Consider the following 21,952-nt stretch of genomic DNA (forward strand, 5'->3'; position numbering starts at 1 on the left):
TTCAATAAATTATTTTATTAGCTCTGTGACGTTTATTACTGGTTAAATTTATTTTTCTGCTATCGTTTATGGTTCTGAAGACATCTATAAACTATTAGTAATTCAGCAGAAGTAAGCACTTTCTGCAGAGAAATTTTTAAACTACGCTACTTTTTAACTTTAAATGGCTCTTTAATTTAAAAATCGACTTTTTGAAAATATATAACTATTCCATTTGAGATCAATCATATGTTTTTGTGATGGATTAAAAAAGCAAGTTGATGAAAAAAATTAAGAAAATGTCATAAAAAAACTAGTGTTCAACTAAATGATTTTTAAATTGATTTGGCCAATGGTGTATATAAGCATCGTTGTATTTCTTAAACAAAATATTCTTTTTTTTACACGAAGCTTTTTTGCGTCTTAATAAATGTAATTTAAGCATAATTCAATGAAAGAAAACTCCACATTTTATGAACTTTCTACGTTTTCTTAAAATGGGTTAAAAAGAAAGGACCCATACAATGTCTATAAATAGCATGTAAGTCACAAACTAAATTCCTAAATTTTAACTGCTGAAAAGATAATTATAATGTTTAAGATATAAATTTCATAGAATGTAAGAAATTATGCCACTATGCATAAATTTTATCTGTAAATTATCATTTCATACTTATATTCCCTACAAATTAATTATACCATTCTTACTTAATAAGGTTGATTATCGAAGTTACTGAACATTATTCTTGTTGGTAAATTTAACAAGTTGGCGCTATTTTCATCTAAATGGCAGTGTCGAGCAGTAATGTAAGATGAACGTTGATTAAAATAATTATTCTGATGTATTGAGTTGAACCAATCATCTACAATGCAAATGGATTCGAATGTTTCATGCAAACTTGAGAGAGTAGCGTAAACTTTAGACTGCCTCCAGTAATATCGATATTATGATACGGGTAGCATAATATATGTATCTGTCTTATTCGATGACAATTAAATTTGGCTTCCTTTCCTTAGAAATCGATACAAAGAATGTAGAAGTAAGAAGTTAGTAATATTAAACTTACTTTAAGATTCAATCTATTTCTTTTGTATTGTGGTTTTTTTTCTCGTTCTTTTTCTTACAGTGTTAGCACAAATTAGTTTCTGAATTTTAAATATTTATTAATTATATTTAAATACTTTTGAAACTATTACTACACAGATTTACATCAAGCAATTTCTTTTTCAGTTAAAAATATTTAATTTATGGTATTTTTTCTTAGCTTGTTGATGACGACTGATATCCAATCTGTGATTATGATTGATATATATATATATATATATATGGGTCATTCTCACAAAAACAGTCATTTTCATGTCCCCAGTATATTTTATGTTTGTTTTACAGCTTACGAAAAAAAAAATTTCAGGGAAAGTGTCCTTCGGAATGCAAGCTAACAAAAGAATAAAAATAAAATTATCAATTTTTATTTTTTATTTATTTTAGGTAATTAAAATATACCAATATGTCATTCCCTCACTTGTCCCCACTGCTGATTTAAAAAAAGAAAAAAATTGTTTCTGAAATAAAATTTTTTTTTTTACAAATTCGTGTTTTTTATTTCAGAATACTGAAATATAGAATTCAGAAAATCAATTTTAAATTTAATTTCTGATAAAAATATTAACACAGCACTATTTTAAACTTTGTCCCCAGTGTTTCGCGTCATTCCCTCACAACAATGTTCTTATCACCTGCAATCTTCTTAGAATAAAAATATTTTAATAAAAACTTCAGAAGTTAACAACTGGCATCATAGAACAAAATTGCAGTATGTTTCCATCTTCAACTTAAAGAAGCTTTGCTGTGGAATAAATTTGAATGAATCAAACCAGGTAAAATTTTTTACATTTGTCATTCCCTCATGTCATTTTTTAGAGTAAAATAAAATACAACTTCATCGAGAAAGTGGATAATTATATGTTGCTTTCTTGTATGAATATAATTGTATGTGATTGACTTCAGAAATTAATTAGGCCTAACTGTTATTTTTAAATTTTATTGAATTCGTCATTCCCTCACTAGTGTATAAAGTGAGGGAATGACGCTGAAGTGAGGGAATGATTCAAGATGAGTATATTATTAAATTTTTTTTTGTTCAATCGTGCCAGCCAATTTTATTTCCCAAACCTGTAAAAACTATTAAATATATAAGACTAAATTATAATAAATATTAGATATACTTAGTATGTTATCATTTTCAAACTTTAGGTAGATGTAACTTAGATAAAAACATGTATTAAAATAAAATATCATTCCCTCACTATTAGTGTCATTCCCTCACTTTTTAAATAGTGAAAATAATTAATTTACTTATTAATTAATTTGAAAAATAAATTGAAAAATTAATAAATTAATTTATTAAATTAATTTATTCATTTATTAAATTAATTAATTAATTATTAATTATTATAAATTAATTAATTATAAATTAATTATTTAAAAAATTAATTAATTTAAATATTAAGTATAATTTATAGGATATATACTTTCTTTATAATGCCATTACATATTCCTATTAATATAAAAAGTTTCAGAGCTCTATATTCACTTTACTTTTTTGGGATTTTATGAACTGAAAAATGACAGTTTTCGTGAGAATGACCCATATATATATATAAATAGGTGTACGGGTAGTTAGCGACTCAGGATTGGAAAAATGTTATTTTGTATTTTGTCAAGGGTATTTTTTCAATTTTATTTAATACATTACATCGTTTTTAGGATTATCTATTATATAGAAAGGTATTAAAAAACAATAAATACAATATCTGAAATGTTCCTTTTTTTTAATTGTTCATTCAAATAATTTGTCAGATTATTTTCTTTATCTGAGTTTCAAATTCTGCCACTTTATTTAAATAAAACTTTTGCATCCCTTGAAATTTTCTGAATTAAATAAACAAAGCTAGTGAAAATTTGCGACCAAAATATATGCATAAAAAAATTCGTATAAAATAATACTACCTACAGAACTAAGCTTTTTACTTAATTTTACTTACCGGCTTTTTCTCGCTTTGAGTCATCTTTCTTAAGAAGATAAGTTTTCTTTCTAAAGTAGCTCGAGATAGAAAAGGTGAAAGAAAAAAAAAGAATCAAATTCATTCGCTAAAATAAGTCGATTAAGAAGAACAAGAGTGCAAAAAGGTAGAGAAAAAAAAGATAAAAACTGAGAAAACGAAGTAACAGAAAAAAATGTAAAAAGGGCGAAACACTTCTATGAGCAACACAGAAAAGGCATTAAATATTCACATGTTGAAGAAGATTTTGAAGCGCTGATAGCCAACCCGAAACGATCACGATATTCAAAGATTTTACCTGAAAGATATATAATTGCCTGCTAGGGAACATACAGTAATTACCGTTAAATGAGGAACGCTGAAATTTTTTTTTCTTTTATTTTTACCCCTAAGGATTATATTTTCTTTTTATCTTCATTCTTTTGATGCGCTGCCTTGTCAGGGCACTTACGTTGATTGCGTCGGTCCTGAATGCATATTTTATTTATACCCTAGTTGGTAACTTTTAACACTCTTCTTAAAAGTTACTTAAAAGTTTTCTACTTTTTTTTTAGTTTTAAAAGTTTATTACTTTAGGAAGTTTTGAAAGATAGAGAGTTATTATCAAGTCATATCGTTTCTTAAGTTTAGGGTTTGAGTATGATAGCTCTCATGGTGAAAACTTTTTTGAAACTCGTTAAGCTTTAGAAACATGAATTTACAATCAATATTTAGCTCTATGAGTTTAATGCTTGGTTTATTCCCTTAAAAATAATAAAATAGAGAACTTTTGAAAATAGGTTTAACGATTGTTTACTCATTTAATTAATTATTATGTTATTGTAATTCACAATCTTATTTAGGAGGATATAGCGTGTATATGAGCAGATCTACAAATAAAAGCCAATTAGGCGGCCAAAAAAAATTTTTTCTGGGGGAGGGGGCACGCTATTTCCACATGGATTTTTTTCTTTTTTACACCCTAAAAAAGCAAGAAAAAATCGTGAACATTAAACGTTTTCTTTGTGACATACCTTAAATGACAAAATACTAATTTTAAATTTTTCCCGATTTTTTCAATTTACGAACTTTGATTAAATTTTTTTAATTTCGCCTTTTTATACTAAAATATTATCTTATAGTATGAAATATCTGTAAATGCATTTTAGAGACATATTATAATAATATTATATTTATGCAAAAATCATTTTATCTGAATAAATGGCTCAGATAAATCTGATATAAGCCTGAAATAAATCTGAGTTTGTCATTTGAAGTATGGCACAAAGAAAAAATTTCATGTTCACGATTTTTTCTTGCTTTTTTAGGGTGTAAAAAAGAAGAAAATTCATGTAGAAATAGCGTGCCCCCCCCCCCAATTTTTTTTGGCCGCCTAATTGGCGTTTATTTGTAGAATTGCTCATATGAGTCTGTAAATTAACTAAATTCCGCTAACTGATACTTTAGATATTCTTGAAGATTCACTATTATTTTCAAATAATTAAATAGGAACCGTAATTTTTCATAATGTAAAAGAGTACAGTAACCGATACAGCAATCATGATTATTTCCAACTAAAATTACAATTAATGTAAGATCAATATCATAAATTATGAGATTCTTAGTTCCTAATTATTTTCCATCGTAGTGAAATATTAATTGCTTGTTATGATTATAATTACACGAGTTATAATCTTAAGTCTTATAATTATGACTAAAATAACGATAGTTATTTTTAATAGTTGAAATCAAGCAGTTTGTCCAAATCCGGTACGAAAGCAATTAGCATGTCTCCCATTGTTTTTTGTAGTCACGTGATTTACGAATAATTTTACTTAACTGGTAATTCCTCAAGACCATATTATGACTGATACAATGCAAAAAATAATTGTTAAATCAACGGGGAAAAAAACATAATTTTTACATAATTTTAAAAAGCTGCTTAAAGATAAATACACTTTCTTTTCTGTTTTTAATTGTTACCCCCGCGTGCTACAAAAAAGTCTCGGTTTTCTTTTTTTACAGACTTCTCCGTATATTTGACGGCTTAAAGCTGTTTTTCACCCTAAGCGTATACGGCTTGCAACCGTCAATTTAAATTCCAGTTTTTACTATGCAATTTTGCTGAGCCTAAAATAACTTTTATCTTTTTTTCAAGTAATTTTGCAATTATTTTCTACATTTGCTCTTACTTTTCAGGAATTATTTTACACTTTTGAACATCGTTTAAATAAAATTGGAACTCAACATCAAAGTCGAATTGACGCTCTGCCTGATAAATATTTATTTTTAAATATTATTTTTCGGTAAGTTGAATTGCCAGATATTTTTATAAGGGTGTGCTAATATAGTGTTGATCGTTTTTGTACCTAAATATTATTTCAATAAGCAAGATTCTTAAGGTAAAGACAATATTTTTTTCATAACCAAACACTAGAACTGTCGTTGCTCAAGGAACAGAATGCTAATTGTGCTCTCCTCTCGCACCGATCAAAGTACTAACATAATTACCTTACACAGTTTTTATTATAAAAATAAGAGTTTTTTTGGTCAAAATTTCGACCATAAGTCGACCATAAGTAAGAGTTAAAATTTCGAGTTTATTCGACCGTAATGGTTACATTTTAAAAAATGAAAATTTTGAAATTACTTTTTTTTTGTGGTGGATTTTATTTTAAATTTTGTAAATGCAAACTGAAAATCAAATGAGTGTGGCCAGAGGTTTATTAGAGGTTAAGGATTATCCAAGAGGTTCAGATAAATATTATTCAATATTTATCTGATTGCACGAATAGAAGTTTTAAAGCAATGCACAAGTAAATTTTTTAACTCTCATACGTTTATTACATATACGTTTTTAAACGCACAGCTAAATTGTCGTAAGATAAAATATCGCACAATTTCTAAGAGACAAAACAGAACTGATGGAAACAGTTATACTATTTTAAATCTTCTGAAATGAAAAATAAAATACCCAATTAAACTATATTAAAACATAATGTTTGAGTGTTCTTAAACAAATTCGCAATTCTAAGCCGGTTCGAGCTAAATTTGTCTGAAAGAACCGGAAAGAAGTTTTTCTCAGTTTAAGAAGAAATTTTAAGGTATCAGTGCTCTGTTAAGTTAAAGCTCTATTAAATTCCTTACAGTTCCATTTAATTTACAGCTGCATATGATTATTTATAGCTATATTTAATCTGCACCTCTATTTAATTCAGCTCTACAGCTCAGCGAGTTTTATTGGGATATTTATCATTTCGTTTTCCATGCCAGGTCATCAGCATGGAAAATACACGATTTATGAAACCAAGTGTTTCTTTCTTCCGTAATTAAATTTTGACCCCTTCTTCTTCTCTCTCTTTCTCTCTCTCTCTGTCTCTCTCTCTCTCTCTATATATATATATATAGATATATATATAGATATAATGAAATCATTTTGATGCTTCCATAAAGATAGAAACTCGTCAAAATTTACCATGTTCTGGTAGTTCTGACCATACTTTTTTTTCTCAGTAAAATAATTCGTGTGTTTAGTTATGCATTAGACCAATATATCCTTATGAAAAATATTTACAGTTTAACTTTTTAATACAAAAAGCAATCCGGTCAGACTGTGTCAGAAAGGTTCTGGATTCGAATCAAGGGCAAGTCATGGATGTTCTTTCATTCTCTGTAGTATCTGTTTCTACTGTGGGAGCAACGTNATATATATATAAAATATGATATAAGGCCAGGTGAACTTCAGACTGTCTCTAAGCTACGAACCTAGTATACAATACTGCTCATAATAAAGGCAATACAATACTAAAGGCAATACTGCTCATTGCCTTTAACCACTGAGCCATCTCGCAGGTAAGCATGTGCTTTTGACACTAAACCCTTTTGCACTTATTATAATAATGTCTTATAATTAAAAATTTAGAAAATACAATGCAAACATTAAAGTATTAATTCAATAAGACATTCAATACGTTTTTTACGATAACCATCGAATTAGATATTGAACTTAACCACTTTTTATAAACTTTGCAAAAAAAAAGTTCGATACTGTTATTTGTAACTGATTGCATTTTCAAGTTGAAACATTTTATCGTTATTAATTATTTTCCGCTTGAAATAAAGCAAATGAAACCTGAAAACAAAAAAATTAACTGATTTTTCTTAGCGAAAGACTTTTTCAAGTTCTCTTAAGAAAAGAGCACTTAAACTTATCCACTTAATTTTGATCTTTTAAAACTACAAAAAAAAAAGACAAACTTTCCCATTCTTTCCCAGAATTTTTGCAGCAATGCAAACTTTCCTAATCTTTCAGACTTAATTCAATTACAACTTTCGATTCTTTAATATGCTTCCTTAAACATCTCACCAATTACTCGAGGAATAAAACTGTCTGGGGAGTAGAATGTCCCCTCAAAAAAGATCCAAACTGTCAAAAGAATGCTTTTTTTTTTTGCCTGAGAAAAAATTCGAAGCAAAATTCTCTCTCTTCACTTCTGCTTTGCCTCTGGGCATCGCATGGTCGAATGTATTTGATGGCTTTTTACTGCAGGGGGAAGAAAAGAAGTCAAGAAAAAGATGATGCCGAGTTTCCAGCGAAAGGGAGTTTAAATTTTGCATCTTAAATTCTTCGCTGGTAGCCGCAAATCCGCTTGTAGTATTTTTTCCAAAGGCTTACGGCGCACGCAAATGTGATGCCATTCGCTGAAGGAAAAAAAAATTTCGGTGGCATTTTTTTTACACCGGGAAAGTAATTGCTGTTCAAAGAAGCTGCAAAATAAAAAATAATGATAAAAGAAACGGTTATTGCACAATGCATTGCTGACGCTACCGATTTATCAATTTATTCTATATTTGATAGACAATTGTTCTGGTTAATATATAAATGAAATCTGGGCCATTTACATTTAAAGTGCAATATTTCCTTTTCTATTACTTTCGATCGTTAAAAGATTCTGAAGTCGCTTTCTAGCTCTTGTGAGTCTTGTTTTAATGTCCGTGTCATAACTTCAGCAATTAATATTTTGCATATATTATGTTAAAACATTTTTGAATAAATTAATAAATATTTTCCAGATTATTTTCAATCCCATGTCACATCATTAAACTAAACTCAGTGGCACGACAGCTCATAGAGGGCCAAGGCCTACTGTGCCCATATCAGTTTTCTTGACCTTGGGCTTTGGGGTGCAGGAGCAGAGGTTCCGGTCCGGTGGTCAGCCGAACTCTGAACCCCCAGTGTTTAGTTCCCAAGCATGCTTGATACTCATTTATAGATCAAATGAAGGGATGAAAGGCTGAGTCAACCTTGCGCGGCCCGAGGATCAAACCAGGGACCTGCGGCACGACAGCGCGAAGCTCTACCGCTCAGCCACAGGGCGTCATGTCACATTATTGACTTTTTTAATTAAATCTGCTGTTTTTTACCCTTTTTTTCTGTTTCTTCTACGGTTAAAGTTTCCATCGTTTTTAAGTATTTTTTAACATATAAGTTTGGTTTCATTTTTAATTTTTTTTCAACCTAAGCAGAACAAAATATAAATTTTAAAAGCAAATTTAAATCAGGATAGAAATTATTTATTTAAAAAAAATCAACTTATAGAACCCTCACAGTTATAAAACATCACAAATATTGTGTGTTTTTTCTCTATCAAAATCGGTGGATAAATTTGATAAAAGTTAGAGTTTCTCAAGCAGGTTGATTATATTTTAATAAATTTATAGTGCCAAATTGATTTTGAGAAGGAAAAATTTTGCAAAATTATGAAAATTAAGGAAATTAAAAAAATATGAAAAATTAAGCAAATTATGCAGAAAATTATTTTTTATTTAACCAGATGAAATAATTGGTCTTTCAAAGAATTAAAATTATTCATGCTTCATAATTAAATAACAAATTATTTAAATTTGATTTTGATTGATAAATTTTAAAAAAAAGAGTGATGAAGTGATAGTCACTTACAGTTCAGCCATTATTTTTTTTATGAAAAAAATTATGAATATCTTAATAATTTTAAAAATAATTTTGATGCGAAAATATTTTGATTGGTTAATTAAAAAGCAATAAGTGGTAAGAGTCATACTTTTAAACTAGTCAGTATTTGTTCAAAAATGATAATAATAATAATAACAAGGAATATCTTAATAATTTTGATACGGAACTGTTTTGATTGGTTAATTAAGAAACATCAAGTGATAGGAGTTTCATATTCAGATAGACCAATATTTATAAGAAAAAACAATCGTGAATATATTAATACTTTTGAGAATAATTTTAATACAAACTATTTTGATTGGTTTATTAAGAAACAATGAAGGATAAGAGTCTCACTTTCAAATCGGTCAATATTTACTCCAATAAAAGATAATAATGAATATCTTAATATTTTCGATACAAAATAATAATTTTGATACAAAGCTATTAAATTTCTTAAATAAAAAGCAACAAATGATAAAAATCTCAGTTTTGGAGCACCCATTTTTTATTAAAAAAATAATGAATATCTTAATTTTTTAAAAATGTCTTTTTATTAGCATTTTAATTCCTTCATTTAATTATTGTTTTTCAAATATTCTTAGAAATACAATTGGAGTAAAAAATAAATAAATAATAAATAAAAATATACTTTTCATGTTATCAAAATAATAGTTTATTAAATTCTATTTTTATTAGTATTTTTATTTATTAATTTGCTTATTGTTTTCCAATGTTATAAAGAATACAATAGTAGTAAAAAATATATAAATAAATATAGATAATAATGAATATCTTAATATTTTCGATACAAAATATATAAATAAAAAAGATAATAATGAATATCTTAATATTTTCGATACAAAATAATAATTTTGATACGAAGCTATTAAATTTCTTAAATAAAAAGCAACAAATGATAAAAATCTCAGTTTTGGAGCACCCATTTTTTATTAAAAAAATAATTAATATCTTAATTTTTGAAAAGTGTCCTTTTATTAGCATTTTAATTCCTTCATTTAATTATTGTTTTTCAAATATTCTTAGAAATACAATTGGAGTAAAAAATAAATAAATAATAAATAAAAATATACTTTTCATGTTATCAAAATAATAGTTTATTAAATTCTACTTTTATTAGCATTTTTATTTATTAATTTGTTTATTGTTTTTCAAATATTATTAAGAATACAATAGTAGTAAAAAATATATAAATAAATAAAGCTAAATATACTTCTTATTTAGTAATATTCAAAAATAAATTATATTCAAAACATAGTATAAATAATATAAGTAATGTTCGAAAAAGATCTAAGTGGTTTGAGCAGTGGTTATATATAACAGAAAGTCGCGTAAAAATTATCATAAACTTTCAGAAAAGTTAGAGCGCATAATCAGGATTAAAATTATATGGCAACCCATAGCGGAAAAGTCATTGTGCGTGTCTAGGAGCTCTTCTCTATTATAACCTGTTCAGAAGCATATTTAGAAATAATTCATATAATAGGGAAGCGCCACTAGCTGAGTATGGCGACATTCCCAGGCGTGAGTTTCTATGCAGTTTTAATCCTGATGGTTCACCCTAACACATTTAGAAATTTTTCGCAACATTTCTGTGACTTCATGTGAGACATTACGTTTTTAATTTCCTGCATTTCGACAAAAAATAGACTTAAAATATCAGTTAAAAGAAGAACTGCAGCTTGGGCAAGGGAGGGTTTGAGCAAGGGAAGCAAACCGATTGCGGATTCGAAATCATCGATATGAATACATCTATGATCTGTTAAAAAAATCTCATTCAACAGGGAAAAAATTTATTCCCCACAGTAATCATTCATTTTGCTACGACTTTTAACAAAATAAATAATTTGATAAAATTATAAGAAATATTTAATTTCAGAAAATTTAATTTTATATAATTTAATATTTAGGGAATATATATTCATATAATAGGGAAGCGCACCTGGCGGAGTATTAGAGCATTTCCGGGCATGAGTTACTATGCGGTTTTAATCCTGGTGGTGTACTCTAACAGATTTAGAAGTTCATCGTAACATTTTTGTGACTCCCCGTGAGATATTACGTTTTTAATTTCCTACATATCGGCAAGAAATAGACTTAAAATATCATGAAAAACAGTAGCTGGAAGAAAGAAAAATCGATTGTTGATTTGAAATTATCGATATGAATGTATCGATGATCTGTTAAAAAAATTTCTTGCAACAGAAAAATGTTTTCCCCTCAGTAATCATTCATTTCGCTACAATTTTTTACAAATAATTGCTTGATAAAATTGTAAAAATTATGTATTTTGAGCAAATTTAATTTAATTTAATTTAACTTTAACCCCACCCGGCTCCAATAGCGGGCGTCCGGGGAACAATGTAGTCTCCAAAGGACCATCTTTGTCTTATCAGTACAAGAAAAAGATTGTTATGAACAAAGGAGGCCTACAAATGAAACAACTCTGAGAGTCACCCTAGGTTGAATGGGTGTAAATGCACAGATGTAAAAGTTTTGTGTTCTCGTACTTAGTTTGAAAACGTATGTGTATCCCCTTTTAGATGGTGTTTGCATATTTAAATAAAAATGCCATTTTGTTATCGTCCATCTTTCAGTATTTGGCGGTATTCCATTTGAGACACCTGGTTGAATTGAGAGCTGCTTAAAAGTCGATTATCTTCTGACAATCATTTATCTGGTGTGCCGGGAAACTCTGAAGATGTAAAGATGTGCTGTTTTACTTATTTTGAGCAAACATGTTCTTTGTTTTTGCTGAAATAAAAAAGATTTTTTTCTAAAAAAAGGATGAATACGAACGAATCATGAGAGTTCGTAAGCAGAGCCTTGCAATAGTTAATTAAACTCCTCTATATAAATTTATCTAAATGTATTTTAGAAATAATTAACAAAAATAAATCAATAATCTTTCACATTTACCATAATAAATTATACAATACACACATTAAATATAATTTTTTTGTAAATTTATTTCCGTAATTAATGTACACAAAGTAATATCAGTGCATTTTTTTTATCTGATAAAAGATGATTAATAAGCTACAAAAGATTCAATGAACTTTTTAAATATGTCAGCCATTACATCAATACCTTACCTTGCCGAGTTTTAAATAATAAATGCGTGTGATTAATTTACTAAACCACATTCAATCTGTTTAGGTAAAATTTATGTTTCTTCAAAAATCTATTGAGGATATCCACAACCGCATAAATTTTTAAAACACATCCGTAGATTAATCAATAAGGCAGGACATCTTAAACATGAATGTATTTCCTTAAAACCACCGCAGCTTTTTCATAAGCAAAAGAAAAACATTACAAAACATCCCTCTTTTAAACAAAATTATTCTCCCTATTTGTTAGTCTTGTCAATAAATTTTCTTTACCGAGCTTAGATCAAAAGCACATTCTTGTGACCATTCAATTATACAAGCCATTTCTTAAACATTAATTTGTCTCGTTCGAACTAAAAAAAAAATTCAAAAAAGAAATCGATAATGAAAAAGCTCTCCCAAAAAGCCTTTCTTGCCAAGCGCCTAGAAATACTTGCAGTTTTCCGGGTACTCAATAATTCTTAAGAATCGACCCCTTTTTTTTCCCTCTCTCAAACTTGCGTGACAAAATTCATCAATCACTTGCAGGAGAACATTAAAAAATCATGAGATTTCTTTCATTGCTGTTTTCTTTCGTGACATATACTTGTATTCACATAAATCATATCTGTAGGCCCACTGAGCCGAGGATGTATTTTTTTTTTATCTTAATCGCAAAAAATAAATATTTGTGTTTAAAAAGTGTTTTTGTTTATATAACAGTGAAATGCTTTTAAATCAATCATGTAAGATGGATTATGAATTGTTGGAGAATTTTTTTGTGAAAATATTAATTAAGTAAGCTATTCAAAAGTAATAATCATTATTCATGCTAATCAGGTTAATAACATTTATGTTCATATCCATCTAAATTTTAAGGTAAGGGATACAAATTGCATTCATAAAATTTTTTTTCTCAAATTATTAATGGTTGTTTTAAAACTTGGTATAAATCTTCCTGCATTTCAAAATTAGAATAAATGAAATTATTTCAAATTTGGAAAAATGAAATATGTTTATTTCATTTATGTAACGTACTTAAAAATATCGAGTTTAAATAGATAAAATATTTTCAAATTATCAATTGAATATTTGTAAGATTATTTAACAATTTTCTTTAGTGATACATTTGTATGCTTGTATTCTCTTAAATTGTAACAGTAAGCCAACTGATGAACTGCTATTTTTTTTATCTTAATTGCAAAAAATAAATATTTGTGTTTAAAAAGTGTTTTTGTTTATATAACAGCGAAATGTTTTTAAATCAATCATGCAAGATGGATTATGAATTGTTGGAGAATTTTTTTGTGAAAATATTAATTAAGTGAGCTATTCAAAAGTAATAATCATTATTCATGCTAACCAGGTTAATAGCATTTATGTTCATATCCATCTAAATTTTAAGGCGAAGGATACAAATTACATTCATTAAATTTTTTTTCTCAAATTATTAATGGTTGTTTTAAAACTTGGTATAAATCTTCCTGCATTTCAAAATTAGAATAAATGAAATCATTTCAAATTTGGAAAAATGAAATATGTTTATTTCATTTATGTAACGTACTTAAAAACATCGAGTTTAAATAGATAAGATATTTTCAATTTATCAATTGAATATTTGTAAAATTATTTAACTATTTTCTTTAGTGATACATTTGTATGCTTGCATTCTCTTAAATTGTATCAGTAGGCCTACTGATGAACAGCTATTTTTTATCTTAATCAAAAGAAATGTATTTGTGTTTAGATACTGTTTATGAAATTATGCAATTATAACACACATTTCAAATAACAATTATAACATACATTTCATATATCATTTATAACATAACATATATAATTTCTTTCCATCGCTACAACTATAACTATTATACACTAATAATAATTATAAAATAATTATAATAATAGAATAATAATAATTATAATAATAATTATAACAATAAAATAATAATAATTATAATAATAAAGTAATAATAATTATAATAATAAAATAACAATAATTATAATAATGTTTANTTGAAATTTAGACATTTTTTCTAACCTATTGTGATTAAATTAATTATAATAATAAAATAATAATAATTATAATAATAAAATAATAATAATTATAACAATGAAGTGCTTTTAAATTAATCATATAATATGGATTATCAAGTTTAAGCTTTTCAAAAGTAATTTATTCATGCTAATCAGGTTAATAACATTTATATTCATTTCCGCTTAAATTGTAAGGTAAATGGTGAAAATTTCATTTGCTAGTGTTTTTTCATGATTTCTGCTGAAGGTATTAGTAAGCTTCCTTCGCAATCATTTCTTGAGGTATAATTGGGAACTTGCAGCTTGAATAGAAGAATACGCAATTATGCCTAACCATGTTATTTAAATCAAATTTAATTGAATATCTGTAAGCGAAGTCACATGTGTGTGTCAAACCTGATTGGCTTCTGAAGCGACGAATGCCACTATTTACCCACGATGATGTCACTGGCAGGTATCCTATTGCATTCAAATAAAATAACTTGCTTAAAAGAGTGGAAAAAAAAATTTTTTTTCATTAGTTCATTAGTTTCAATTAGTGCAGCTTTTTATACGTTTGCTAAATATTTAAATCCGATTAAGCAATAACGATTTAATCCAATAGTAGCATTGTATATTTCGTCTTGATAACCTCCCTCTCTGTGTAAAACCGGGTAGTACAAGGTCTCCCCCCTCCCCTTGATGTGTGCCAGTGCTGGGTCCACGAAAGTTGAAGTGTAGTGAAGGAAGAAGATAACTGCATCACATGTATTATAGATATAAATACATCTCATGTAAAAATCACATTAAATTCAAATGTCTGAAAATTTTCCAAGGAATTTTTAAATTCCTTGAAAAAGTGAACATGAGCGTTCTAAGGGTGCTTTGACTTTTCTAGAAAAAAAAATCATTTCTATAAAGCGTTAAACGTTTATGACTTTTCAGAAATGATGTATTGTACACAGCTAAAAAATAAATATCTTGATTAAACTTGACAGTTTCTAAGTCAATAAGCTTATCTCTAGCATACTTTCAATTCTTAGCTACCGGGTCTTACCTCACTTTCTCCGACCAATACTGGGCAAAATGAGACAGGTAGACAAGTCTCGTACCTTAATTATTAAGATCAGATAAACCATATTTCATCTTTTCTCCAATCTTTGGGTTAAATATTAAAAACCCTAAATTCGTTTATTTAGTGAATGCTCATGATAAAAAGCTCATGGTATTTCAAAGAATTTTATCTCAGTACGAGCATTGTCAAAGATAATTCATTTGCGCTTGACATTTTTCACGAAACTTCAAATTCTTTGAGCAACCTCAAAATCAAACAAACCATAGATTAATATTCTATCGTTTAATAACTTCAAGTATAGACAAAAAGGTAAATCATTGTACATTTGAAAAAGTTTTTTCAAACTTCAGAAAAGAGCTAGTAAATTGAATTATTATAATAAGATTTTTTTTTTTAAAAAAGTGAATCATTTTCTGAATAAAAACAACATGAAATATTAAGCTCTAGGCGTTATATATAGCAGTTGACTTAAAAGATTGCAAAAACCTTTTTCTATATACTTAAACTTTTTACTCAAATATTTTCGGAAAGAATTTTTTTACTCGGACTGTTATAAGGATCAGTGAACTATTTCATGTTAGATATAAATTATTTTTGGTGAAAAGATTTGGCGAAGGTTTGACCTGCATTTTAAATTACCATGGAAATAAAATTCTCAGACTTTTTCACCACGGTCAATGTAGCTTACAAGGCAGTAAATCTTTACTTCAATATTAGAAATAGCTTAATAATACTAATATATAAATCAAAAAAATACTTTATCATTTTCTTTATTAATATACTACTTTCATTTTATAACATTTTTAATATACTAAAAAGTGGTAAAGTTGATTTTATTTTAAAGGTAAACTAAGAGTTTTACATTGGAAAGGGAAATGAGGCATATGAAACTAATGGCTATTATTTGAAGCAATTTATTTGAGAAAAAAATCGATACATAAGAATCGATTTTTTTTCAATATATTTGTATTAGATTACCAGTCTAGTTTTGTTTTCTTTTAAAATGAGCTTCTGTTCTCAATGAAGTGTGCTTTTAATCTCCATAAATGAATTATTTCTGTAATTTTAGTGAACTTTTAGAATTTGTTAATAAAAATTCAAAGCACCTTGGTTTCAAACAGTACCTATATTGTAGTATATTTGGTACTTATTAAACTTGCACCAATTACCATAATGCGAAAGATGCCTTGTATTAAAATTAAGTATCATTGGTGTAAATTACCAGTGCACTCAAGCCTATGGTGAATTTTACCGTTGCTGAAACAAAATGCATTCTCTTCATTAATTTTGCTGTTTAACAAAGAGCTTATTTTTTTATTCCAAATAGTACCTATTACCAAAATTAATTAATCAATACTGATGTCAAAAACAATTTGCTGATTTTTTAAGCGTTTTTCTTATTTCAATTGGATACCTAGATGTGACGTTATCGTAGGTAAATCGTGGCATTTGTTGATATAGAAGCCAATCAGGTCGACACACACACGTGACGTCACTTACACAAATATAATTAACCCTGATTTGAATCCCATGGTTAGGCACAATCATTTTAATTCACTTCTTCTTGAGTCTCAAGTACCCAATTATTGTTGATTTTAAATTATTTAGTTTATTTAACACATAATAAAAGCAAGTCTTTAAACAAAATAAACACGTGATTTCAGATTGCCTTATAAATACTAATTTGGTGACACAAGCCGCTTATACTACCACGAACGCAATAATCATTCAGCTAATCTGGTGTAACGAATAAAAAATAATAAAGTGTAACAAACAACAATAAATAACTTTCTTGATTTGAGCTAAAAGCTAGCAAGCACCACTGATGTGTCTTTAAAAATTATTACAAAATTGAATCATCTATAGTTTTATTTGAATCAATGGCTTACTCTAAGCCAATGAGAAAATTTCATTGCTGAAATCATCCTTAAATGAAATAATTAATTTGCTTACAGTTGTAATTAATTTGCTTACAATCGTATTTTGCTTACAGTTGTACTCATTTCTGGCTTCATGTTGAATATCGGATTTTATTGCGTAGGACATACTAACAATCAGGTATGCACACACAGATTCTTTATTTTATTATATACCTAGATATTTACGGTAAAGTAAATTCTTGGATTTTTTTTTGAGAATGAATGAGCTAGAAATTTAATAACTGTTTGTAATAAATTTTAAAAATTATTTCTCATAATCTGGTTTTTATTCTTAGTTACGTATAGTTATTTCATGTCAGTTAGTTTGCTTACTTTTATTTTATTTTAAACTATTTTCATTTCAGGGATGTTTAAAGCAAGTTAAGTAAAAAATATTCCGCGTCATCCCAAGGGGCTTACGGAAGATTGAAGACAAGTTAGAAAAGACTAGAAGAAAAATCTCTGAATAAATCGTCCTCAGTGCGTGAAGAAAATTTCTGTAAGACGAAGAAATACGTATATAAAAACATTCTTTAATGCGTAATAACTCGTAATGTTTTGCTGATTAGACTAAATTTTTAGACCAAGACTTAGTTGTAGTAACTTAATTGTTTTAACTTGTATATTAAAAAATTTAGTGACGTCTGATTTTGGGCAACACAAAAAATCTGAAACTTATGTTACGGAATTTGCCAAATTTAAAGTAAAATTATTTCATACATAAAATTGATTTTATTCTAAATAATTAAAGCAATCTACAAAATGGACTATATTCGTATTCTAATATGTTCCTATGCCCACTTTCAACGAGTTAATTCGTCTTCAAGGAATTTTTGCTTTAAATTATTTCTCCAAGAATGTTTTGTTACAGATACGTCAACATATTGTTATCTCTATATAAAATAAAAACATAATTGCTGAACACAGTTTTTCACTGTTGTCAAATTATTATTATTAGCTGCAAAATAACATGGAAGAATCCATTTTTCACACATTATTTTCCATATATTTTAGGTTGATATCAGCATAAAATTTATAGTCATAAATGTATTGTTTTATATTTCTAAATATGTATTTAAAAATATTTTTTATCCATAATTATATAGTATTTACCTGTGATATTAATTTTTCTTATTTTATTCCCGTATTATAACGATTTTGATTGTTTTCCAAATTGAGAGTTTAAAAAATCAAGAGACTCGTTTCTTTGCAAAATTCAGCTATGCTATCTTATTACGTTAGATTTTAAGAATCATTTAAATCACTGTATAATTTCATTAACTGTCTTACAATTTTTAATTTTTTGGAGAAAATTACATTACTATACTATTATAAACTATATTTAAAGATATTCTATAAGGACTTAACGATAAGCTTCATGCTCTACGTGATGGAAGCTCAAATTATATTTAATACATGTAACCTGTCTGATAAGCAAAAGTATTAAACTACAGTAGTAGGGGGAAATGAGCGCTACACCCCACTTTAAGGGTTGATGACTTTTCTTACTATAGTGCTATGGGATGAGCGCTACATCCCACTTCCTCAGTATGGACGGGAGTTCAACCCCACTGATAAGTTCTCAGTAGGGATGACGTAACATGGCTCCTTACGTAGTATGGTTTGGATTAAACAAATGCAAAAACCCTTGACAAAAAAAACCTAAACCAATTTTAAAAATTTTGTGCATTTATTTCAACACAACTATGGGTATATGTGAAAAATTTTATTTATTTCATATTTGGAAACTGTGATTCATTTGAAACTTGTTTCAGATAAAAAGTAAGCATTAAATTTTTCAAAAAATATCCATATGGGTCAAGAAAAAAGCTCTCAAAATTTTTAATACGGATTTGTTTACTCACAGTATTAAATATTTTAAATTATAATGTAAGAGTCAAATGTTCAAGCATATAGATACGAAGAAATAAATACTCAAAAAATTAAGAAGCACTTGTTTAGTCCAAACATTGATACGTGTAGAGCATTAATATAGTTAACGTAATGAAAGATAAATTGTGAATTCTTTTACAATTTTTTGTTTTGAGAAATTCATTTGAAATTTGTCTCATATTACAAAGTAAGCGTCAAAGTTTTCAAAAATTGGCACAGATGTGAAGAAATAAATACCCTAGCTTTTTAAGAAGCATTTGTTTAGCCTAAACCCTGCTACGTTAAGAGTATATAAATCTATAGTAAATATAATGGAAGAAATTTTGTGATTTTGTTAAAAAAATTTTGAAGGAGGAATTCATTTGAAACTTATTTCAAATGATAAAGTGAGCATCATTTTCAAGAAATAAGTAGTCAAAATGTTTAAGAAGGATTTTTTACTCACGCTCAGAGCATATATGTATAATTAACTTAATGCAGGACAATTTGCGTTTTTTTATCTTTTGAAATGAAGTTATAATTTTAAACTTATTTCATATTACAAAGTGAGTGTAAATTTTTTTCAAAAATGTCCTTTTGTATCAAGAAATAAGAACTCAAAATTTTGGAGAAGTATTTTTTAGTCTAAATAATGCTACGTTGTGAACATACATCTAAAAATAAATAGAACATTTTGTGAATTTGTTATAGTGTTTTGGTATGAGGATTTCATTGGAAACATGTTTCAGATTGCAAAGTGTCAAAGTTTTCAAAAATACCCATAGATGTGAAAAAATAAATACCAGAAATTTTTAAGAAGCACATGTTTAGTCCAAACCATGGTACGTTAAGAACATTAGTAAAGTTAACATAATGAAGGATATATTGGAAAATTTTTCATAAATTTTTGCAATGAGGAAATAATTTGCAACTTGTTCCAGACTACAAAGTGAGGGTTATTTTTTCGAGAAATAGACATATGTGTTAGGAAATAAGTAATCAGAAGTTTAAAGAAGGATTTACGCCAAATTATGATATGTTTAGAGCATATATATATAAATGACGAAAACGCGAATTTTTTATAATTGCCATTTGCAAATTTTTTATAATTTTTTCTAATGAGGAATTCCTTTGAATCTCGATTAATATTAAAAAATGAACGTCAATTTTTTCAAGAATACTCGTATATGTCAGAAAATATGAATTCAAATTCTTTAAGAAGCAATTTTTAGGCCAAACAATGCTTCATGAGCATACATATAAAAATAAAGGAGGACACTTAGCAAATTTTTTGTAACTTTTTAGAATGAGAAATTCTTTTGAAACTTGCTTCAGATTGCAAAGTAAGTGTCAAATTTTTCGAAAATACTTTTAGCATATGTGAAGAAATAAATACAAAAGAATTTTTTACAAGCATCTAAACCTTGCGATGCTTAGAGCATTTATATTGTTAATATAATTTAGGACACTTTGTGAATTTTTGTAATTGTTTGCGATGAGGAATACATTTGTGACTTGTTTCATATTGAAAAGTTAGTGTCAAATTTTTCAAATATTCTCATAATTGTGTAGAAGTAAATACCAAAAATTTTAAGAAGCATTAGTTTATTCCAAACCATGTTACGTAAAGAGCTACACTATCCCTACTAAGAGCTTATCAGTAGGGTTGAACTCGCATCCATACCGAGCAAGTGGGGTATAGCGCTCATCCTATAGGTGAGAGAACATCGATCCGAAATCTGGCGAAGCACTCATCCCATAATATAGTAAGAGAGGTCATCAAACCTAAAAGTGGTGTGTAGCGCTTACTCTTCCCCTACTTACAGTTATCCAAATATTTTAGAACAATATAACTTTAATTTTAAATGTTTCTAGCGGAGGCGAAAGCGTAAGCAAACAGAATTCTTTTAAGTACATATATTTTAAGAGAATAATTTCGACTTAGATAGAAATAACAGTTTTTTGCTACAAATTAACAATTATTGAAGGGGAAATTATCGGGAGTGATGAGCAAATAAGACAGGAGGCTTATCTCACATTACAAACATAATAGGCAAGTTGTTATCCGTTTGCTATGGTTGGTAGAATCCTTGCCTACCACCCTCGACAAGGGTTCGATTCCGTTTGGTGTCTGATCAATTTGCATTTTTTCTCATTGTGTATCTATGGTTTCGATTTCACTCCATAACAATAAAACGGCTAGTATTAGAGCCGGAAAAATCTTTAAGTTTAAGAACAGGGAAGTAATTTACCGAATTTCACTCGCTTTGTTTCTGAAAAACTTTTAAGCCTGATATCTGTATTTTTTTCTGAAACTTTCCATTTTAATTTTCTGCAATTTTACATATGATAATTTTTTTTTAAAAATTTCACATAAAAAGAATTGACATAATAAAGTGAGCAAAAAAATTCAACTATCTGAGAATAGCAGAAATTAAAAGGAATTCTAGAAAAGTCAGATTGTTAAATCATTTGCAAATTTCATAAAATAATCTAAAATCCATGCGGAGTAATATTGCAACATTTACCTCTATTTAATAATATATAATAATTAAATGAATTTCCTGAATAAACATTAGAGGTTTCCTGAAATAATTTACCCTCTTACCGTAACTGCTGGGAAGCGCATCAAATCAAATAACATATTAACTCTCGTAAAACTGGAAAACTAAGATTTCCTCATAGCCCAAAGGAGAGAGAAACTGACCAATGGCCTCGAAAGCAGAGTTATCCTTGTTCAATTTAAGTTCAATACAGCCCACTAAGCTAAACGCTTTAATTCCACTCTTCTCAAATGGACAATGAGTCCGACTAGTAGAGATACAGCTGTGGTATTTCCACCAAAACCCCATATATCACCGCTTTTGCTGTATGATAGTTAAATACTACGCTCCCGACAGAGTTCATCAGTATTTATCATTTTGAGAGTTCAGCTCGTCAAATAGAGAATTAAGGGGACCATTCC

Source organism: Parasteatoda tepidariorum, chromosome 3, assembly GCF_043381705.1.
Source record: "Parasteatoda tepidariorum isolate YZ-2023 chromosome 3, CAS_Ptep_4.0, whole genome shotgun sequence".
Classification (NCBI taxonomy): Eukaryota; Metazoa; Arthropoda; class Arachnida; order Araneae; family Theridiidae; genus Parasteatoda; species Parasteatoda tepidariorum.